At 46.7% G+C, this 22,888-nt stretch overlaps 16 non-coding genes across 16 annotated transcripts; all 16 read right to left on the minus strand.

Annotated features, from left to right (window-relative positions):
* Positions 1 to 456: 456 nt before the first annotated feature.
* Positions 457 to 538, minus strand: TRNAS-UGA (transfer RNA serine (anticodon UGA)). Its single transcript has one exon. It is a non-coding gene; the product is annotated as a tRNA-Ser (tRNA).
* Positions 539 to 1,081: 543 nt separating this feature from the next.
* TRNAS-UGA (transfer RNA serine (anticodon UGA)) lies at positions 1,082 to 1,163 on the minus strand. The gene has a single exon. It is a non-coding gene; the product is annotated as a tRNA-Ser (tRNA).
* A 544-nt stretch (positions 1,164 to 1,707) lies between these two features.
* Positions 1,708 to 1,789, minus strand: TRNAS-CGA (transfer RNA serine (anticodon CGA)). Its single transcript has one exon. It is a non-coding gene; the product is annotated as a tRNA-Ser (tRNA).
* Positions 1,790 to 2,332: 543 nt separating this feature from the next.
* On the minus strand, positions 2,333 to 2,414 carry TRNAS-CGA (transfer RNA serine (anticodon CGA)). Its single transcript has one exon. It is a non-coding gene; the product is annotated as a tRNA-Ser (tRNA).
* A 1,168-nt stretch (positions 2,415 to 3,582) lies between these two features.
* On the minus strand, positions 3,583 to 3,664 carry TRNAS-CGA (transfer RNA serine (anticodon CGA)). Its single transcript has one exon. It is a non-coding gene; the product is annotated as a tRNA-Ser (tRNA).
* A 544-nt stretch (positions 3,665 to 4,208) lies between these two features.
* Positions 4,209 to 4,290, minus strand: TRNAS-UGA (transfer RNA serine (anticodon UGA)). The gene has a single exon. It is a non-coding gene; the product is annotated as a tRNA-Ser (tRNA).
* Positions 4,291 to 4,833: 543 nt separating this feature from the next.
* On the minus strand, positions 4,834 to 4,915 carry TRNAS-UGA (transfer RNA serine (anticodon UGA)). Its single transcript has one exon. It is a non-coding gene; the product is annotated as a tRNA-Ser (tRNA).
* Positions 4,916 to 5,458: 543 nt separating this feature from the next.
* On the minus strand, positions 5,459 to 5,540 carry TRNAS-CGA (transfer RNA serine (anticodon CGA)). The gene has a single exon. It is a non-coding gene; the product is annotated as a tRNA-Ser (tRNA).
* A 542-nt stretch (positions 5,541 to 6,082) lies between these two features.
* Positions 6,083 to 6,164, minus strand: TRNAS-CGA (transfer RNA serine (anticodon CGA)). The gene has a single exon. It is a non-coding gene; the product is annotated as a tRNA-Ser (tRNA).
* A 1,169-nt stretch (positions 6,165 to 7,333) lies between these two features.
* On the minus strand, positions 7,334 to 7,415 carry TRNAS-UGA (transfer RNA serine (anticodon UGA)). Its single transcript has one exon. It is a non-coding gene; the product is annotated as a tRNA-Ser (tRNA).
* Positions 7,416 to 8,582: 1,167 nt separating this feature from the next.
* On the minus strand, positions 8,583 to 8,664 carry TRNAS-CGA (transfer RNA serine (anticodon CGA)). Its single transcript has one exon. It is a non-coding gene; the product is annotated as a tRNA-Ser (tRNA).
* Positions 8,665 to 9,208: 544 nt separating this feature from the next.
* On the minus strand, positions 9,209 to 9,290 carry TRNAS-UGA (transfer RNA serine (anticodon UGA)). Its single transcript has one exon. It is a non-coding gene; the product is annotated as a tRNA-Ser (tRNA).
* Positions 9,291 to 9,833: 543 nt separating this feature from the next.
* Positions 9,834 to 9,915, minus strand: TRNAS-UGA (transfer RNA serine (anticodon UGA)). The gene has a single exon. It is a non-coding gene; the product is annotated as a tRNA-Ser (tRNA).
* Positions 9,916 to 10,459: 544 nt separating this feature from the next.
* On the minus strand, positions 10,460 to 10,541 carry TRNAS-CGA (transfer RNA serine (anticodon CGA)). Its single transcript has one exon. It is a non-coding gene; the product is annotated as a tRNA-Ser (tRNA).
* A 543-nt stretch (positions 10,542 to 11,084) lies between these two features.
* On the minus strand, positions 11,085 to 11,166 carry TRNAS-CGA (transfer RNA serine (anticodon CGA)). Its single transcript has one exon. It is a non-coding gene; the product is annotated as a tRNA-Ser (tRNA).
* A 1,168-nt stretch (positions 11,167 to 12,334) lies between these two features.
* TRNAS-CGA (transfer RNA serine (anticodon CGA)) lies at positions 12,335 to 12,416 on the minus strand. The gene has a single exon. It is a non-coding gene; the product is annotated as a tRNA-Ser (tRNA).
* Between the last annotated feature and the right edge of the window lie 10,472 nt (positions 12,417 to 22,888).

The following is a 22,888-nucleotide window of genomic DNA, read 5'->3' on the forward strand; positions in this document are numbered from 1 at the left end:
GGGCACGTACCAGCAGTGCCCTGTTGTCCTCACTTATTTTGCATGCTTTCATACAATTAATAAAAATAGCAACATGCATCACTCAAAGTGAGTGAAAGGGCACAGATGAGTGGTAATCAATCATTGCGCATTTCTACCCTCTTTTCCCTATATTACAGCGGTGGTAACGGGCCCTTAAGTGTACTAAGAAAGAGTCCAAAAGCCTAAACAAGACACGCTTCATAAAAAAATAATTATTCTTTTCATGACTTGTCTAGATCATGCAGGACAGGTCCAGACTACGAACCCTTCCGAGGCACCTGCTCTCTAAAACACTTCCTGGGTGTGGAAATTGTCTCAATGTTTACATCTAGTTTGAGTTTTTGCCGTTTAACTCTGTGACTTGATGAGGATTGCGTAACAAGAAGTAAACATTTACTTAACTAAACCAAATGGTGTTCATGCAAAATCTCATGACGCTGCAAGCAGGATTCGAACCTATGCGGGGAAACCCCATTGGATTTCAAGTCCAACGCCTTAACCACTCGGCCATCGCAGCTGCGTGAGTATGATGTCACAGTTGTCGTATACGAGCCATGCACTACTCACGTCAGGCCGAGACATAAAAAATAAAGTAACAGAAGGACGGGACACGTACCAGCAGTGCCCTGTTGTCCTCACTTATTTGGCATGCTTTCATACAATTAATAAAAATAGCAATACGCATCACTCAAAGTGAGTGACAGGGCACCGATGAGCGGTAATCAATCACTGCACATTTCTATCCTCGTTTCCCTATATTACGGCGGTGGCAACGGGCCCTTAAGTGTACTCAGAAAGAGTCCAAAAGCTTAAACAAGACACGCTTCATATAAAAAAGTACTCTTTTCATGACTTGTCTAGATCAGGCAGGACAGGTCCAGACTACGAACCCTTCCGAGCCACCTGCTCTCTAAAACACTTCCTGGGTGTGGAAATTGTCTCGATGTTTACATCTAGTTTGAGTTTTTGCCATTTAACTCTGTGACTTGATGAGGATTGCGTAACGAGGAGTGAACATTTCCTTAACTAAACCAAATGGTGTTCATGCAAAATCTCATGACGCTACAAGCAGGATTCGAACCTACACGGGGAAACCCCATTGGATTTCAAGTCCAACGCCTTAACCACTCGGCCATCGCAGCTGCGTGAGTATGATGTCACTGTTGTTGTATACGAGCCATGCGCTACTCATGTCAGGTCGAGACCTAAAAAATAAAGTAACGGAAGGACGGGGCACATACCAGCAGTGCCCTGTTGTCCTCACTTATTTCGCATACTTTCATACAATTAATAAAAATAGCAATATGCATCACTCAAAATGAGTGACAGGGCACAGATGAGCGGTAATCAACCACTGCACATTTCTACCCTCGTTTCCATATATTACGGCGGTGGCAACGGGCCCTTAAGTGTACTCAGAAAGAGTCCAAAAGCCTAAACAAGACACGCTTCATAAAAAAACATTACTCATTTCGTAACTTGTCTAGATCAGGCAGGATAGGTCCAGACTACAAACCCTTCCGAGCCACCTGCTCTCTAAAACACTTCCTAGGTGTGGAAATTGTTTCAATGTTTACATCTAGTTTGAGTTTTTGCCATTTAACTCTGTGACTTGATGAGGATTGCGTAATGAGAAGTGAACATTTCCTTAACCAAACCAAATGGTGTTCATGCAAAACCACACTACGCTGCAAGCATGATTCGAACCTGCGCAGGGAAACCCCATTGGATTTCGAGTCCAACGCCTTAACCACTCGGCCATCGCAGCTGCATGAGTATGATGTCACTGTTGTCGTATACGAGCCATGCTCTGCTCATGTCAGGCGGAGACCAAAAAAATAAAGTAACGGAAGGACGGGGCATGTACCAGCAGTGCCCTGTTGTCCTCACTTATTTTGCATGCTTTCATACAATTAATAAAAATAGCAACATGCATCACTCAAAGTGAGTGAAAGGGCACAGATGAGTGGTAATCAATCACTGCATGTTTCTACCCACTTTTCCCTATATTACGGCGGTGGTAACAGGCCCTTAAGTGTACTAAGAAAGAGTCCAAAAGCCTAAACAAGACATGCATCATAAAAAAAAAGTACTCTTTTCATGACTTGTCTAGATCAGGCAGGACAGGTCCAGACTACAAACCCTTCTGAGCCACCAGCTCTCTAAAACACTTCCTGGGTGTGGAAATTGTCTCAATGTTTACATCTAGTTTGAGTTTTTTCCATTTAACTCTGTAACTTGATGAGGATTGCGAACAAGAAGTGAACATTTCCTTAACTAAACCAAATGGTGTTCATGCAAAATCACACTACGCTGCAAGCAGGATTCGAACCTGCGCAGGGAAACCCCATTGGATTTCGAGTCCAACGCCTTAACCACTCGGCCATCGCAGCTGCATGAGTATGATGTCACTGTTGTCGTATACGAGCCATACTCTGCTCATGTCAGGCCGAGACCAAAAAATAAAGTAACAGAAGGACGGGGCACGTACCAGCAGTGCCCTGTTGTCCTCACTTATTTTGCATGCTTTCATACAATTAATAAAAATAGCAACATGCATCACTCAAAGTGAGTGAAAAGGCACAGATGAGTGGTAATCAATCATTGCGCATTTCTACCCTCTTTTCCCTATATTACGGCGGTGGTAACTGGCCCTTAAGTGTACTAAGAAAGAGTCCAAAAGCCTAAACAAGACACGCTTCATAAAAAAATAATTACTCTTTTCATGACTTGTCTAGATCATGCAGGACAGGTCCAGACTACGAACCCTTCCGAGGCACCTGCTCTCTAAAACACTTCCTGGGTGTGGAAATTGTCTCAATGTTTACATCTAGTTTGAGTTTTTGCCGTTTAACTCTGTGACTTGATCAGGATTGCGTAACAAGAAGTAAACATTTACTTAACTAAACCAAATGGTGTTCATGCAAAATCTCATGCCGCTGCAAGCAGGATTCAAACCTACGCGGAGAAACCCCATTGGATTTCAAGTTCAACGCCTTAACCACTCGGCCATCGCAGCTGCGTGAGTATGATGTCACTGTTGTCGTATACGAGCCATGCGCTACTCATGTCAGGTCGAGACCTAAAAAATAAAGTAACGGAAGGACGGGGCACATACCAGCAGTGCCCTGTTGTCCTCACTTATTTCGCATACTTTCATACAATTAATAAAAATAGCAATATGCATCACTCAAAATGAGTGACAGGGCACAGATGAGCGGTAATCAATCACTGCACATTTCTACCCTCGTTTCGATATATTACGGCGGTGGCAACGGGCCCTTAAGTGTACTCAGAAAGAGTCCAAAAGCCTAAACAAGACACGCTTCATAAAAAAAATTACTCATTTCGTAACTTGTCTAGATCAGGCAGGATAGGTCCAGACTACAAACCCTTCCGAGCCACCTGCTCTCTAAAACACTTCCTAGGTGTGGAAATTGTTTTAATGTTTACATCTAGTTTGAGTTTTTTCCATTTAACTCTGTGACTTGATGAGGATTGCGAACAAGAAGTGAACATTTCCTTAACTAAACCAAATGGTGTTCATGCAAAATCACACTACGCTGCAAGCAGGATTCGAACCTGCGCAGGGAAACGCCATTGGATTTCGAGTCCAACGCCTTAACCACTCGGCCATCGCAGCTGCATGAGTATGATGTCACTGTTGTCGTATACGAGCCATACTCTGCTCATGTCAGGCCGAGACCAAAAAATAAAGTAACAGAAGGACGGGGCACGTACCAGCAGTGCCCTGTTGTCCTCACTTATTTTACATGCTTTCATACAATTAATAAAAATAGCAACATGCATCACTCAAAGTGAGTGAAAGGGCACAGATGAGTGGTAATCAATCATTGCGCATTTCTACCCTCTTTTCCCTATATTACAGCGGTGGTAACGGGCCCTTAAGTGTACTAAGAAAGAGTCCAAAAGCCTAAACAAGACACGCTTCATAAAAAAATAATTACTCTTTTCATGACTTGTCTAGATCATGCAGGACAGGTCCAGACTACGAACCCTTCCGAGGCACCTGCTCTCTAAAACACTTCCTGGGTGTGGAAATTGTCTCAATGTTTACATCTAGTTTGAGTTTTTGCCGTTTAACTCTGTGACTTGATGAGGATTGCGTAACAAGAAGTAAACATTTACTTAACTAAACCAAATGGTGTTCATGCAAAATCTCATGACGCTGCAAGCAGGATACGAACCTACGCGGGGAAACCCCATTGGATTTCAAGTCCAACGCCTTAACCACTCGGCCATCGCAGCTGCGTGAGTATGATGTCACAGTTGTCGTATACGAGCCATGCACTACTCACGTCAGGCCGAGACATAAAAAATAAAGTAACAGAAGGACGGGACACGTACCAGCAGTGCCCTGTTGTCCTCACTTATTTGGCATGCTTTCATACAATTAATAAAAATAGCAATACGCATCACTCAAAGTGAGTGACAGGGCACCGATGAGCGGTAATCAATCACTGCACATTTCTATCCTCGTTTCCCTATATTACGGCGGTGGCAACGGGCCCTTAAGTGTACTCAGAAAGAGTCCAAAAGCTTAAACAAGACACGCTTCATAAAAAAAAGTACTCTTTTCATGACTTGTCTAGATCAGGCAGGACAGGTCCAGACTACGAACCCTTCCGAGCCACCTGCTCTCTAAAACACTTCCTGGGTGTGGAAATTGTCTCGATGTTTACATCTAGTTTGAGTTTTTGCCATTTAACTCTGTGACTTGATGAGGATTGCGTAACGAGAAGTGAACATTTCCTTAACTAAACCAAATGGTGTTCATGCAAAATCTCATGACGCTACAAGCAGGATTCGAACCTACACGGGGAAACCCCATTGGATTTCAAGTCCAACGCCTTAACCACTCGGCCATCGCAGCTGCGTGAGTATGATGTCACTGTTGTTGTATACGAGCCATGCGCTACTCATGTCAGGTCGAGACCTAAAAAATAAAGTAACGGAAGGACGGGGCACATACCAGCAGTGCCCTGTTGTCCTCACTTATTTCGCATACTTTCATACAATTAATAAAAATAGCAATATGCATCACTCAAAATGAGTGACAGGGCACAGATGAGCGGTAATCAACCACTGCACATTTCTACCCTCGTTTCCATATATTACGGCGGTGGCAACGGGCCCTTAAGTGTACTCAGAAAGAGTCCAAAAGCCTAAACAAGACACGCTTCATAAAACAAATTACTCATTTCGTAACTTGTCTAGATCAGGCAGGATAGGTCCAGACTACAAACCCTTCCGAGCCACCTGCTCTCTAAAACACTTCCTAGGTGTGGAAATTGTTTCAATGTTTACATCTAGTTTGAGTTTTTGCCATTTAACTCTGTGACATGATGAGGATTGCGTAACGAGAAGTGAACATTTCCTTAACTAAACCAAATGGTGTTCATGCAAAACCACACTACGCTGCAAGCAGGATTCGAACCTGCGCAGGGAAACCCCATTGGATTTCGAGTCGAACGCCTTAACCACTCGGCCATCGCAGCTGCATGAGTATGATGTCACTGTTGTCGTATACGAGCCATGCTCTGCTCATGTCAGGCGGAGACCAAAAAAATAAAGTAACGGAAGGACGGGGCACGTACCAGCAGTGCCCTGTTGTCCTCACTTATTTTGCATGCTTTCATACAATTAATAAAAATAGCAACATGCATCACTCAAAGTGAGTGAAAGGGCACAGATGAGTGGTAATCAATCACTGCATGTTTCTACCCACTTTTCCCTATATTACGGCGGTGGTAACAGGCCCTTAAGTGTACTAAGAAAGAGTCCAAAAGCCTAAACAAGACATGCATCATAAAAAAAAGTACTCTTTTCATGACTTGTCTAGATCAGGCAGGACAGGTCCAGACTACAAACCCTTCTGAGCCACCAGCTCTCTAAAACACTTCCTGGGTGTGGAAATTGTCTCAATGTTTACATCTAGTTTGAGTTTTTTCCATTTAACTCTGTAACTTGATGAGGATTGCGAACAAGAAGTGAACATTTCCTTAACTAAACCGAATGGTGTTCATGCAAAATCACACTACGCTGCAAGCAGGATTCGAACCTGCGCAGGGAAACCCCATTGGATTTCGAGTCCAACGCCTTAACCACTCGGCCATCGCAGCTGCATGAGTATGATGTCACTGTTGTCGTATACGAGCCATACTCTGCTCATGTCAGGCCGAGACCAAAAAATAAAGTAACAGAAGGACGGGGCACGTACCAGCAGTGCCCTGTTGTCCTCACTTATTTTGCATACTTTCATACAATTTATAAAAATAGCAACATGCATCACTCAAAGTGAGTGAAAAGGCACAGATGAGTGGTAATCAATCATTGCGCATTTCTACCCTCTTTTCCCTATATTACGGCGGTGGTAACGGGCCCTTAAGTGTACTAAGAAAGAGTCCAAAAGCCTAAACAAGACACGCTTCATAAAAAAATAATTACTCTTTTCATGACTTGTCTAGATCATGCAGGACAGGTCCAGACTACGAACCCTTCCGAGGCACCTGCTCTCTAAAACACTTCCTGGGTGTGGAAATTGTCTCAATGTTTACATCTAGTTTGAGTTTTTGCCGTTTAACTCTGTGACTTGATGAGGATTGCGTAATGAGAAGTGAACATTAACTTAACTTAACCAAATAGTGTTCATGCAAAATCTCATGCCGCTGCAAGCAGGTTTCGAACCTACGTGGGGAAAACCCATTGGATTTCAAGTCCAACGCCTTAACCACTCGGCCATCGCAGCTGCGTGAGTATGATGTCACTGTTGTCGTACACGAGCCCTGCGCTACTCATGTCAGGTCGAGACCTAAAAAATAAAGTAACGGAAGGACGGGGCACATACCAGCAGTGCCCTGTTGTCCTCACTTATTTCGCATACTTTCATACAATTAATAAAAATAGCAATACGCATCACTCAAAGTGAGTGACAGGGCACCGATGAGCGGTAATCAATCACTGCACATTTCTATCCTCGTTTCCCTATATTACGGCGGTGGCAACGGGCCCTTAAGTGTACTCAGAAAGAGTCCAAAAGCTTAAAGAAGACACGCTTCATAAAAAAAAGTACTCTTTTCATGACTTGTCTAGATCAGGCAGGACAGGTCCAGACTACAAACCCTTCCGAGCCACCAGCTCTCTAAAACACTTCCTAGGTGTGGAAATTGTTTCAATGTTTACATCTAGTTTGAGTTTTTGCCGTTTAACTCTGTGACTTGATGAGGATTGCGTAACAAGAAGTAAACATTTACTTAACTAAACCAAATGGTGTTCATGCAAAATCTCATGACACTGCAAGCAGGATTCGAACCTACGCGGGGAAACCCCATTGGATTTCAAGTCCAACGCCTTAACCACTCGGCCATCACAGCTGCGTGAGTATGATGTCACAGTTGTCGTATACGAGCCATGCACTACTCACGTCAGGCCGAGACATAAAAAATAAAGTAACAGAAGGACGGGACACGTACCAGCAGTGCCCTGTTGTCCTCACTTATTTGGCATGCTTTCATACAATTAATAAAAATAGCAATACGCATCACTCAAAGTGAGTGACAGGGCACCGATGAGCGGTAATCAATCACTGCACATTTCTATCCTCGTTTCCCTATATTACGGCGGTGGCAACGGGCCCTTAAGTGTACTCAGAAAGAGTCCAAAAGCTTAAACAAGACACGCTTCATAAAAAAAAGTACTCTTTTCATGACTTGTCTAGATCAGGCAGGACAGGTCCAGACTACGGACCCTTCCGAGCCACCTGCTCTCTAAAACACTTCCTGAGTGTGGAAATTGTCTCAATGTTTACATCTAGTATGAGTTTTTGCAGTTTAACTCTGTGACTTGATGAGGATTGCGTAATGAGAAGTGAACATTTACTTAACTAAACCAAATTGTGTTCATGCAAAATCTCATGCCGCTGCAAGCAGGATTCAAACCTACGCGGAGAAACCCCATTGGATTTCAAGTCCAACGCCTTAACCACTCGGCCATCGCAGCTGCGTGAGTATGATGTCACTGTTGTCGTATACGAGCCATGCGCTACTCATGTCAGGTCGAGACCTAAAAAATAAAGTAACGGAAGGACGGGGCACATACCAGCAGTGCCCTGTTGTCCTCAATTATTTCGCATACTTTCATACAATTAATAAAAATAGCAATATGCATCACTCAAAATGAGTGACAGGGCACAGATGAGCGGTAATCAATCACTGCACATTTCTACCCTCGTTTCTATATATTACGGCGGTGGCAACGGGCCCTTAAGTGTACTCAGAAAGAGTCCAAAAGCCTAAACAAGACACGCTTCATAAAAAAAATTACTCATTTCGTAACTTGTCTAGATCAGGCAGGATAGGTCCAGACTACAAACCCTTCCGAGCCACCTGCTCTCTAAAACACTTCCTAGGTGTGGAAATTGTTTTAATGTTTACATCTAGTTTGAGTTTTTTCCATTTAACTCTGTGACTTGATGAGGATTGCGAACAAGAAGTGAACATTTCCTTAACTAAACCAAATGGTGTTCATGCAAAATCACACTACGCTGCAAGCAGGATTCGAACCTGCGCAGGGAAACGCCATTGGATTTCGAGTCCAACGCCTTAACCACTCGGCCATCGCAGCTGCATGAGTATGATGTCACTGTTGTCGTATACCAGCCATACTCTGCTCATGTCAGGCCGAGACCAAAAAATAAAGTAACAGAAGGACGGGGCACGTACCAGCAGTGCCCTGTTGTCCTCACTTATTTTGCATGCTTTCATACAATTAATAAAAATAGCAACATGCATCACTCAAAGTGAGTGAAAGGGCACAGATGAGTGGTAATCAATCATTGCGCATTTCTACCCTCTTTTCCCTATATTACAGCGGTGGTAACGGGCCCTTAAGTGTACTAAGAAAGAGTCCAAAAGCCTAAACAAGACACGCTTCATAAAAAAATAATTACTCTTTTCATGACTTGTCTAGATCATGCAGGACAGGTCCAGACTACGAACCCTTCCGAGGCACCTGCTCTCTAAAACACTTCCTGGGTGTGGAAATTGTCTCAATGTTTACATCTAGTTTGAGTTTTTGCCGTTTAACTCTGTGACTTGATGAGGATTGCGTAACAAGAAGTAAACATTTACTTAACTAAACCAAATGGTGTTCATGCAAAATCTCATGACGCTGCAAGCAGGATTCGAACCTATGCGGGGAAACCCCATTGGATTTCAAGTCCAACGCCTTAACCACTCGGCCATCGCAGCTGCGTGAGTATGATGTCACAGTTGTCGTATACGAGCCATGCACTACTCACGTCAGGCCGAGACATAAAAAATAAAGTAACAGAAGGACGGGACACGTACCAGCAGTGCCCTGTTGTCCTCACTTATTTGGCATGCTTTCATACAATTAATAAAAATAGCAATACGCATCACTCAAAGTGAGTGACAGGGCACCGATGAGCGGTAATCAATCACTGCACATTTCTATCCTCGTTTCCCTATATTACGGCGGTGGCAACGGGCCCTTAAGTGTACTCAGAAAGAGTCCAAAAGCTTAAACAAGACACGCTTCATATAAAAAAGTACTCTTTTCATGACTTGTCTAGATCAGGCAGGACAGGTCCAGACTACGAACCCTTCCGAGCCACCTGCTCTCTAAAACACTTCCTGGGTGTGGAAATTGTCTCGATGTTTACATCTAGTTTGAGTTTTTGCCATTTAACTCTGTGACTTGATGAGGATTGCGTAACGAGGAGTGAACATTTCCTTAACTAAACCAAATGGTGTTCATGCAAAATCTCATGACGCTACAAGCAGGATTCGAACCTACACGGGGAAACCCCATTGGATTTCAAGTCCAACGCCTTAACCACTCGGCCATCGCAGCTGCGTGAGTATGATGTCACTGTTGTTGTATACGAGCCATGCGCTACTCATGTCAGGTCGAGACCTAAAAAATAAAGTAACGGAAGGACGGGGCACATACCAGCAGTGCCCTGTTGTCCTCACTTATTTCGCATACTTTCATACAATTAATAAAAATAGCAATATGCATCACTCAAAATGAGTGACAGGGCACAGATGAGCGGTAATCAACCACTGCACATTTCTACCCTCGTTTCCATATATTACGGCGGTGGCAACGGGCCCTTAAGTGTACTCAGAAAGAGTCCAAAAGCCTAAACAAGACACGCTTCATAAAAAAACATTACTCATTTCGTAACTTGTCTAGATCAGGCAGGATAGGTCCAGACTACAAACCCTTCCGAGCCACCTGCTCTCTAAAACACTTCCTAGGTGTGGAAATTGTTTCAATGTTTACATCTAGTTTGAGTTTTTGCCATTTAACTCTGTGACTTGATGAGGATTGCGTAATGAGAAGTGAACATTTCCTTAACCAAACCAAATGGTGTTCATGCAAAACCACACTACGCTGCAAGCATGATTCGAACCTGCGCAGGGAAACCCCATTGGATTTCGAGTCCAACGCCTTAACCACTCGGCCATCGCAGCTGCATGAGTATGATGTCACTGTTGTCGTATACGAGCCATGCTCTGCTCATGTCAGGCGGAGACCAAAAATATAAAGTAACGGAAGGACGGGGCATGTACCAGCAGTGCCCTGTTGTCCTCACTTATTTTGCATGCTTTCATACAATTAATAAAAATAGCAACATGCATCACTCAAAGTGAGTGAAAGGGCACAGATGAGTGGTAATCAATCACTGCATGTTTCTACCCACTTTTCCCTATATTACGGCGGTGGTAACAGGCCCTTAAGTGTACTAAGAAAGAGTCCAAAAGCCTAAACAAGACATGCATCATAAAAAAAAAGTACTCTTTTCATGACTTGTCTAGATCAGGCAGGACAGGTCCAGACTACAAACCCTTCTGAGCCACCAGCTCTCTAAAACACTTCCTGGGTGTGGAAATTGTCTCAATGTTTACATCTAGTTTGAGTTTTTTCCATTTAACTCTGTAACTTGATGAGGATTGCGAACAAGAAGTGAACATTTCCTTAACTAAACCAAATGGTGTTCATGCAAAATCACACTACGCTGCAAGCAGGATTCGAACCTGCGCAGGGAAACCCCATTGGATTTCGAGTCCAACGCCTTAACCACTCGGCCATCGCAGCTGCATGAGTATGATGTCACTGTTGTCGTATACGAGCCATACTCTGCTCATGTCAGGCCGAGACCAAAAAATAAAGTAACAGAAGGACGGGGCACGTACCAGCAGTGCCCTGTTGTCCTCACTTATTTTGCATGCTTTCATACAATTAACAAAAATAGCAACATGCATCACTCAAAGTGAGTGAAAAGGCACAGATGAGTGGTAATCAATCATTGCGCATTTCTACCCTCTTTTCCCTATATTACGGCGGTGGTAACTGGCCCTTAAGTGTACTAAGAAAGAGTCCAAAAGCCTAAACAAGACACGCTTCATAAAAAAATAATTACTCTTTTCATGACTTGTCTAGATCATGCAGGACAGGTCCAGACTACGAACCCTTCCGAGGCACCTGCTCTCTAAAACACTTCCTGGGTGTGGAAATTGTCTCAATGTTTACATCTAGTTTGAGTTTTTGCCGTTTAACTCTGTGACTTGATCAGGATTGCGTAACAAGAAGTAAACATTTACTTAACTAAACCAAATGGTGTTCATGCAAAATCTCATGCCGCTGCAAGCAGGATTCAAACCTACGCGGAGAAACCCCATTGGATTTCAAGTTCAACACCTTAACCACTCGGCCATCGCAGCTGCGTGAGTATGATGTCACTGTTGTCGTATACGAGCCATGCGCTACTCATGTCAGGTCGAGACCTAAAAAATAAAGTAACGGAAGGACGGGGCACATACCAGCAGTGCCCTGTTGTCCTCACTTATTTCGCATACTTTCATACAATTAATAAAAATAGCAATATGCATCACTCAAAATGAGTGACAGGGCACAGATGAGCGGTAATCAATCACTGCACATTTCTACCCTCGTTTCGATATATTACGGCGGTGGCAACAGGCCCTTAAGTGTACTCAGAAAGAGTCCAAAAGCCTAAACAAGACACGCTTCATAAAAAAAATTACTCATTTCGTAACTTGTCTAGATCAGGCAGGATAGGTCCAGACTACAAACCCTTCCGAGCCACCTGCTCTCTAAAACACTTCCTAGGTGTGGAAATTGTTTTAATGTTTACATCTAGTTTGAGTTTTTTCCATTTAACTCTGTGACTTGATGAGGATTGCGAACAAGAAGTGAACATTTCCTTAACTAAACCAAATGGTGTTCATGCAAAATCACACTACGCTGCAAGCAGGATTCGAACCTGCGCAGGGAAACGCCATTGGATTTCGAGTCCAACGCCTTAACCACTCGGCCATCGCAGCTGCATGAGTATGATGTCACTGTTGTCGTATACGAGCCATACTCTGCTCATGTCAGGCCGAGACCAAAAAATAAAGTAACAGAAGGACGGGGCACGTACCAGCAGTGCCCTGTTGTCCTCACTTATTTTACATGCTTTCATACAATTAATAAAAATAGCAACATGCATCACTCAAAGTGAGTGAAAGGGCACAGATGAGTGGTAATCAATCATTGCGCATTTCTACCCTCTTTTCCCTATATTACAGCGGTGGTAACGGGCCCTTAAGTGTACTAAGAAAGAGTCCAAAAGCCTAAACAAGACACGCTTCATAAAAAAATAATTACTCTTTTCATGACTTGTCTAGATCATGCAGGACAGGTCCAGACTACGAACCCTTCCGAGGCACCTGCTCTCTAAAACACTTCCTGGGTGTGGAAATTGTCTCAATGTTTACATCTAGTTTGAGTTTTTGCCGTTTAACTCTGTGACTTGATGAGGATTGCGTAACAAGAAGTAAACATTTACTTAACTAAACCAAATGGTGTTCATGCAAAATCTCATGACGCTGCAAGCAGGATTCGAACCTACGCGGGGAAACCCCATTGGATTTCAAGTCCAACGCTGTAGGAGAGTAGGGTCTGCTATCCTATGGTCACCCCAAATTTTTGCTTTTTGCTTCACTGGTTTCTGACTTAATGTGGCTGTGGGCCTGCTAATCAGACCCACAGCCTGCTGTTCTCTCTCTAAATTGATGCCCATGCACTCTAGGTGCATTACGAATTGGAACTGGTTCACCTTATGAGCCCCTGTAATAGTGCACCCTAGGTGCCCAGGGCATAGGTGTATCCAAGGCCTACCAGGGGCTGCAGCACGTATTGTGCCACCCCTGGCCTGGCCTCCATCTGTGACACAACTGGCTGATCACTCAGCTGGGGTAAGTCGGTGTAACCACCTCTTACTTAGGTACAGTATGTCTGTGCCTAACCCTAAACTGGACACATATGTTCCTATCAGCCACTCCTATGGAAGGCCTCATCAATCCTGGAGGCAGAGTGCTTGGAAATATGTGAGATGGTGCTCTAGCATGAGCTGAGCCTGTCTGCAGCTGTCGGGAACCACTCCCTAAGCTGTTCCGGGATATTGCCATACCATATACTCTTAAGTGCATTATAATCCTCGCGGTTAAATGCTATCTTTGGTTTGGCTTTATCAAAACATGTCGAGTAAGGTGTCATACGAATTGGAATACTATCCCCTCGCCAGTTCTGGCGACGGGGATAGCATTCCACCCTTCTAGAGGGACACGACATGTGTGTAGCCTTAACCCCGGTTAAAGTTAAACAGAGCCTCAGCATCACAAAATGGATGCTGCCACCACAGACACAAGTCTGGCCTCCTGCTGCTGACCGAAACTCGACAGATGGTGGCCTGGACAAAGGGTTTCCTGCCTTGGGAGGTGCGAGCACCACCCCAGACAGGATTTTGTGTATTGGGTAGGACAGGGCTGAATAGAATCAGACATGCCCGGGGCACACAAGGTGTCCCCGTGCATAGGCCAGCCCAAACCGGTTCTGGGGCCTTCCAGCCCCAGTCCTGGCGCGGAGCTGGACAAAGGAAAGGGGGTGTAACCGCCCCCCTTCCTGGTTCCTCCCAGAGGAGGGACCTAGTAGGTGATCCACCCCCTAGATTGGAATAAGAGGGGGAGCAGTGCCATTGCACAGCAGATCATCCCGAAATCAACTTAAACTAAGAAGAAGACTGGACTTCGACATTCTGCTGCACAGAAGACTGAAGAAGAATCTCCCTTGTGGCCAAGGAGTGACCACCCTGTGAACACAGGTACCAACCAGCAACTCGACGTCTGCTTTGCCGCCGCCTCCCGCCGGAGCCCGAGCCCAGAGCCCGACAAGAACCAGATTCCCAGACCTCTCAGAGCCCGATCCACAGTCCCTGCAAAGAAGGGACCCGTGGAGGCATCGAGTGACGTGGGACCGGACCTCTTGGAAGACACTCGAAAAGCTGACTGCGCAGCTTCTGAGGCATCCTCGACGTTGTGCTTTGGGGATTGAGAACCCCCACCACCGAGCAGCCCTTGCACCGAAGATCAGCCCTCCAGCATCTCCACGATCTGCGTGGGGCCCTTTTGCATTGTGCCACTCGACGCGCCATCCCGGCCACTAGCCAAGCGGCCAGCGGCCATCTTGGCGACGAACCCGAAGATTTAAACAGCAGGTCTGGTTGCTCCAGACCTACCCAAGCTCCTGTGAAAAGGAGCACCCGCTCTGACCTTGCTGGTCCGAGTGAACAGCATCTTTCAACTTCTGCGTGGCTTGCATTTGCCAAGGCCTGTTTGCTCCGATCAGGTCGCCGACACCGCCAACAGCGAGAAGCCTACGTGGGACAGCTCGTGACCGACTCCTGGACGTCCTCGACCCCGGGTATCCACGTGGCTGCAGAAAGAAGCTACCCGACAACGCCTGTTTGCACCCGACATCACCTGGTTCCACTCTGGTTCCACGGCAGTCACTGGCTAGTGACTTTGAACACTGTCCCCTCTGCTTTCAGGTCTTCACATCTACAGATCCACCCTTGGATCCACCGGAACTCTTCTCATCGAGCCGCCTGCAGCATCTTTAGCTCCAAGCACCATCGACCAGCGTGACGAAACCCGACACATCTTCGACCCTGTGCACCCGCTTCCTGTGGGTGAGGTAACTCAGCTCCGCCGGTGCTCCTGCACTGGTACACATCCCAAGGGCCTGTGTTTTAAGTTTCAGCTCCGTAGGTCACTCGGAAGGTTCCTAACTTTCTAACTTTGTGCTTTTTACGCACCATAGACTTTGTATTGAGAAGTGCGTGCACTTTGGACACTGCACCCGAGTCCCGTGGGCCTTTCCCGACTTAGCTAACTCCAGTCTCGAATAGCTCCAGCGATTCCCAAGGCCCTAGGCCTATTCACTTTCCTCCTGGTATCTCTTATACCACTTATTTAGTATATGGTTTAGGTGGCCCCTAGGGCTCATCCATATTGTGCAACTTTTGTGTATTTTAAACTGTCTTGTGATTTAACGCTTGTGCTTCTGTGCTCATAAAGAGTCCAGAGGATTTTAATAGTTAATAAATCCATATATATTTTCAATATATATCTGTGTGGTGTCCCTTTCATTTGGTATTCAAGGGGGTTGTGTATGGTATAACAGCTGGCTTCACATGCCTTTCAGAGTTTAGCCTAAGACTGCTTTGTCCACGTTACCACTAGGATAACTGGTCTACAAGGTTGAATTACAACCATCATCATAAGGGTTGCTTGGCATGGTACAAAGTGATCACTAGAACTAGTGAGCATTATATACCAGGCCAACTTCTCACATTGGTGAGCAGCGGATTGGGATCTGAGCTTGCTGTTGTTTTACCATTACAATCTTTGAGATTATCATTTGAAAGATCATACAGGTACCTGCTAGGTACATATAAAACAAGACTAGTATACTTAAGTTCTACTGAACTTAGTTGTTGTAGAGCAAAGGGAGTAGCACACCCTAGCTACAACTACTAGATAGGTTTAGTAGGTAAACACCAGTGTAGGTAGATTGCAACACATCCACCCACACTAGAGCAATGTCTGGAACAGAGGGGTCCAGTGGACTTACTCCTGTTGAGAGTGACCCTCCAAGGGCACCATCCCAGTTTGCTATTTTTCCCTTTAAGGAATTAAGACAGCTTTGTGTCTTAAGGGGTCTGAAGACAGGGCCTACCCCTACTACAGACCACCTAAGAGAGCTCTTGGATCAGTCTGAGGCTCTAAAGACCTCTAAAGCAAACCCCACAGGGAATGCTGAAGGAGGCCATCCTTCAGAGGATGACACTGTAGACACCCCTACCCCTATCATCCTAGTAGATGAGGAAGCCTCCACCACTGGAGCTCCTCAAGTAGATGTAGAGGAAGAGGAAGAAGAAGAGGAGGAGGAGGTGGAAAGCAGTGAGTCAGATGATGACAGAGATAGTCAGGTGCTGGTCAGTAGACTGAACCAGGCTAACTTAAGTCAACTTGGGAATGAATCAGGTAACAACCCATTCAGACCCTCAGGTGGACTTAACCAGAGCCATAGGAGGAGAAGGCATCACTCAGGTGAATCCAATACCTCCCATGTCTCTAGAGGCTCTCATGGTCACTCCAGAAAGGAGATGACTAGCCCTCAGAGAAGGGAACATGAGGCCAAGATGAGAGAGGCTGAGCTTAGGATCCAGAGGCAAGAATTAGAGGTTGCCCTGGCTAAGGAGAAACTTGCTAGAGCAAGACAGCCTAGAGAGAGTGGGGTAATAGAACCCACTGGTGGCAGCAATATCCACAAGGATAAAGACAGGTCTTTTGATAATAGAAACCTGAGTAAGATTGTGCCCCCCTACAAAGCTGGGGATGACATCCATAAATGGATTACTGCAATGGAGAGAGCCTGCAGAGTACAGCAGATCCCTCAGGAGCAGTGGGCAGCAATCTTGTGGCTCTCCTTTGAAGGTAGAGGCCGAGACAGACTCCTCACAGTTAGTGATGGGGATTCTAGAAACTACCTGGTCCTGAAGAGTGCTCTGATTGATGGGTTAGGCTTAACCACTGAACAGTACAGGTTAATGTTCAGAGATACCCAGAAGACACAGACTCAGGACTGGTCTGAATTTGTTGAGTGTGCCACTAAGGCTCTGGAGGGATGGTTGCTGGGAAGCAAGGTTACAGACTATGAAGGATTGTACAATTTGCTGATGAGAGAACAAATTTTAAATAATTGTCAGAACCAGCAGTTGCATCAACATTTGGTTGACTCAGATTTGACCTCTCCCCAAGAATTGGGAAAGAGGGCAGATAAATGGGTAAGAACCAGAGTTAAGCAAAAGAACCAGAACCAGAACCAGGGTGGTGACCAGAAGAAAACAGACCAGAAGGGTGGGGAGCAGAAAGCTAAAGACCAGAAGTCTTCAACAGGGCCCCAAACTGAGACAGAGGGTGGGTCCCAAACTTCCAAGAAGAAGAAGAAAGAAGGTCAGAAGAAACCCTGGTGTAAAACTTGTAAGAACACCTCTCACTGGACAAGTGAGTGTAAAAAGGGTGGAGCCCCCAACACTGCAGCCCCTAAGGCACCTGCACCCACTAGTACAGTTAGCAGTGTTGGTCCTCAAGCCAAGGGTTTAGTAGGAATCACTTTGGGAACTGAAGGAGATTCTGACCTAGTCAGAACCCTTACACAGGCTGTTCTGGTTTGTGAAGGGGACATAGATTTGACCCCTGACATAAGTCCCAGTAACCTGGGCAAATACAGACAGACACCTTTGATTAACAACAAAGTGGCTCAAGCTTACAGGGACACATGTGCCAGTGTCACTATGGTGACACCTAACTTTGTGGACCCTGGACAATACATGCCAGGCGATGATTACCTGGTGACCAATGCCAGCAATGTCACTACTACACATAGTGTGGCACTTGTTAACTTTTCCTGGGGAGGGGTAACTGGCCTAAAGAAAGTTGTGGTTAGTGCTGATCTCCCAGTAGAATGTTTGTTGGGCAATGACCTGGAGAACTCTCTATGGTCAGAAGTTGAGTACAGGACTCATGCAGAGATGTTAGGGATATCATCACATGTCCTTGCTGTGACCAGGTCACAGGCCAAAAAGTGCCTCTCTGAACCTCAGGTCTTGGATCCTGGAACAATGGACCAAGTACCTCCCAAGAAGAAGAACAGGAGGGTTAAGGCTGTGCCTTCCCAACTGCCTACAAGTGAGGATCAGGCTTCACAGGAAACTGATCTAGAGACCCCTGAAGGAACTGTCCCTGAAGAACTTGAACCTGATCAGGTTGAGTTTCTGGGGACAGGGGGACCTTCTAGGGCAGACTTGGGGCAGGCTCAGTTAACCTGTCCTTCTCTTGAACCCCTCAGACAGCAGGCTGCTGCTGAGGCTGCTGGGAATGCTCAAGGTGCCCATAAAGTATATTGGGACGATGGACTCCTTTATTCAGAGGCTAGAGACCCCAAGCCTGGTGCTACCAGGAGGTTGGTTATACCTCTGCAATTTAGGGGCTTCCTACTCACCTTGGCCCATGATATTCCTTTAGCAGGACACCTAGGCCAGAACAAGACTTGGGACAGGCTTGTCCCTCACTTTCACTGGCCTCACATGTCTGAAGACACCAAGGAGTTTTGTCGCTCCTGTGAAACCTGCCAAGCCAGTGGTAAAGCAGGTGGAACAACAAAGGCCCCCCTGATACCACTACCTGTGGTGGGGGTTCCCTTTGAGAGAGTGGGGATTGATATTGTTGGTCCAATGGATCCCCCTACAGCATCTGGGCACAGATTCATACTGGTGGTAGTGGATCATGCCACCAGGTACCCAGAGGCAATTCCCCTTAGGACCACAACAGCTCCTGTTGTGGCCAGGGCCTTACTTGGAGTTTTCTCCAGAGTGGGGTTTCCTAAGGAGGTAATATCAGATAGAGGTACCAACTTCATGTCTGGATATTTGACAGCTATGTGGAAGGAATGTGGTGTAAACTACAAGTTCACCACTCCTTATCACCCACAATGCAATGGGCTTGTTGAGAGATTTAACAAGACCCTAAAGGGCATGATTAAAGGATTACCTGAAAAGCTCAGGCGAAGATGGGACATCCTTCTGCCCTGCCTGTTGTTCGCTTACAGAGAGGTCCCTCAAAAGGGGGTTGGATTCAGCCCCTTTGAATTGTTGTTTGGGCACCCTGTAAGAGGACCCCTGTGTCTTGTGAAGGAAGGATGGGAGTTACCTCTCAAAAAGCCTAAACAGGACATAGTGGACTATGTACTTGGTCTCCGCTCCAGGATGGCAGAGTACATGGAAAAGGCATCCAAAAACCTTGAGGCTAGCCAAGAATTACAAAAAGCTTGGCATGACCAAAAGGCTGTCCTTGTTGAATTTCAGCCTGGACAGAAGGTATGGGTGTTGGAGCCAGTGGCCCCAGCAGCACTCCAAGACAAATGGTCTGGACCCCATACAATTCTGGAAAAGAAGGGAGAGGTTACCTACTTGGTGGACCTAGGAACTCCCAGGAGCCCCCATAGGGTGCTCCATGTGAACAGATTGAAGGCATATGTCAGCAGGGCAGACATGGGCTTGCTCATGGCTACAGATGAGGGACAGGAGGAAGAGAGTGACCCTCTCCCAGACCTGCTCACTCAGAACCCTGAGGATGGCTCAGTTGATGGTGTGGCCTTAGGTGGCAGCCTCACTGAACATCAGCAACATGACTGCAGACAAGTTCTACAGGCATACAGGCATATGTTCTCCTTGACCCCCAGTCAGACTAACTGGTGTACCCATGTGGTGGACACTGGTGACAGTCTTCCTGTAAAGAGCAAGATTTACAGGCAACCTGACCACGTCAGGGACTGTATAAAGACTGAGGTGCAAAAGATGCTGGAATTAGGTGTCATTGAGCCTTCAGAGAGCCCCTGGGCTAGCCCAGTGGTTCTGGTCCCCAAACCTCACACCAAAGATGGCAAGAGAGAGATGAGGTTCTGTGTGGATTACAGAGGACTCAATGCTGTCACCAGGACAGATGCACACCCTATTCCAAGGGCAGATGAGCTCATTGACAAGTTGGCTTCTGCCAAATATTTGAGCACATTTGACTTAACAGCTGGCTACTGGCAAATCAGGTTAGCTGAGGAGTCTAAAGCCAAGACAGCATTTTCTACCCCTAGTGGGCATTATCAGTTTGTGGTGATGCCCTTTGGTTTGAAAAATGCACCTGCCACCTTCCAAAGGTTGGTGAACCAAGTCCTCACTGGGTTGGATGACTTTTGTGCAGCTTATCTGGACGATATTGCTGTCTTTAGCTCCACCTGGGAGGATCACCTGATCCACCTGAAGGAAGTGCTTGAGGCTCTGCAGAAGGCAGGCCTCACTATCAAGGCAACAAAGTGCCAGATAGGGCAGAGCAAGGTTGTATACCTGGGCCACCTTGTAGGTGGAGGCCAAGTTCAACCACTGGAGAGTAAGATCCAGACCATCAAGGACTGGTCCCCTCCAACTACCCAGACTCAGGTCAGAGCTTTCTTGGGCCTGACTGGGTACTACAGGAAGTTTGTTAAGAACTATGGGTCCATTGTGACTCCTCTTAATGATCTGACATCCAAGAAGATGCCCAAAAAGGTTCAGTGGACAGAAATCTGTCAAAAGGCATTTGATGACCTGAAGAAGGCCATGTGCTCTGCACCTATCCTGAAGAGTCCTGACTACTCAAGAGAGTTCATTGTCCAAACAGATGCTTCTGAGTTGGGAGTGGGAGCAGTGCTTTCACAGCTTAATGTAGATGGCCAGGACCAGCCCATTGCTTTCATTAGCAGAAGGCTGACCCCCAGAGAGAAACGTTGGTCAGCTATAGAGAGGGAGGCCTTTGCTGTGGTGTGGGCCCTGAAGAAGTTGAGACCATACTTATTTGGCACTCACTTCAAGATTCAGACCGACCATAAGCCCCTCCTATGGCTTAATCAGATGAAGGGTGAAAACCCCAAACTACTCAGGTGGTCCATTTCCCTACAGGGGATGGACTTTACAGTGGAGCACCGCCCAGGGACTGACCATGGCAACGCAGATGGTCTCTCCAGGTACTTCCACTTAGAACATGAAGACACAACTGGTCAAGGTTAGTCTAATGTCCCTGCGTTTGGGGGGGGGTTATGTAGGAGAGTAGGGTCTGCTATCCTATGGTCACCCCAAATTTTTGCTTTTTGCTTCACTGGTTTCTGACTTAATGTGGCTGTGGGCCTGCTAATCAGACCCACAGCCTGCTGTTCTCTCTCTAAATTGATGCCCATGCACTCTAGGTGCATTACGAATTGGAACTGGTTCACCTTATGAGCCCCTGTAATAGTGCACCCTAGGTGCCCAGGGCATAGGTGTATCCAAGGCCTACCAGGGGCTGCAGCACGTATTGTGCCACCCCTGGCCTGGCCTCCATCTGTGACACAACTGGCTGATCACTCAGCTGGGGTAAGTCGGTGTAACCACCTCTTACTTAGGTACAGTATGTCTGTGCCTAACCCTAAACTGGACACATATGTTCCTATCAGCCACTCCTATGGAAGGCCTCATCAATCCTGGAGGCAGAGTGCTTGGAAATATGTGAGATGGTGCTCTAGCATGAGCTGAGCCTGTCTGCAGCTGTCGGGAACCACTCCCTAAGCTGTTCCGGGATATTGCCATACCATATACTCTTAAGTGCATTATAATCCTCGCGGTTAAATGCTATCTTTGGTTTGGCTTTATCAAAACATGTCGAGTAAGGTGTCATACGAATTGGAATACTATCCCCTCGCCAGTTCTGGCGACGGGGATAGCATTCCACCCTTCTAGAGGGACACGACATGTGTGTAGCCTTAACCCCGGTTAAAGTTAAACAGAGCCTCAGCATCACAAAATGGATGCTGCCACCACAGACACAAGTCTGGCCTCCTGCTGCTGACCGAAACTCGACAGATGGTGGCCTGGACAAAGGGTTTCCTGCCTTGGGAGGTGCGAGCACCACCCCAGACAGGATTTTGTGTATTGGGTAGGACAGGGCTGAATAGAATCAGACATGCCCGGGGCACACAAGGTGTCCCCGTGCATAGGCCAGCCCAAACCGGTTCTGGGGCCTTCCAGCCCCAGTCCTGGCGCGGAGCTGGACAAAGGAAAGGGGGTGTAACCGCCCCCCTTCCTGGTTCCTCCCAGAGGAGGGACCTAGTAGGTGATCCACCCCCTAGATTGGAATAAGAGGGGGAGCAGTGCCATTGCACAGCAGATCATCCCGAAATCAACTTAAACTAAGAAGAAGACTGGACTTCGACATTCTGCTGCACAGAAGACTGAAGAAGAATCTCCCTTGTGGCCAAGGAGTGACCACCCTGTGAACACAGGTACCAACCAGCAACTCGACGTCTGCTTTGCCGCCGCCTCCCGCCGGAGCCCGAGCCCAGAGCCCGACAAGAACCAGATTCCCAGACCTCTCAGAGCCCGATCCACAGTCCCTGCAAAGAAGGGACCCGTGGAGGCATCGAGTGACGTGGGACCGGACCTCTTGGAAGACACTCGAAAAGCTGACTGCGCAGCTTCTGAGGCATCCTCGACGTTGTGCTTTGGGGATTGAGAACCCCCACCACCGAGCAGCCCTTGCACCGAAGATCAGCCCTCCAGCATCTCCACGATCTGCGTGGGGCCCTTTTGCATTGTGCCACTCGACGCGCCATCCCGGCCACTAGCCAAGCGGCCAGCGGCCATCTTGGCGACGAACCCGAAGATTTAAACAGCAGGTCTGGTTGCTCCAGACCTACCCAAGCTCCTGTGAAAAGGAGCACCCGCTCTGACCTTGCTGGTCCGAGTGAACAGCATCTTTCAACTTCTGCGTGGCTTGCATTTGCCAAGGCCTGTTTGCTCCGATCAGGTCGCCGACACCGCCAACAGCGAGAAGCCTACGTGGGACAGCTC

This window comes from Lissotriton vulgaris, chromosome 11, assembly GCF_964263255.1.
Source record: "Lissotriton vulgaris chromosome 11, aLisVul1.2, whole genome shotgun sequence".
In the NCBI taxonomy this organism is placed as follows: domain Eukaryota; kingdom Metazoa; phylum Chordata; class Amphibia; order Caudata; family Salamandridae; genus Lissotriton; species Lissotriton vulgaris.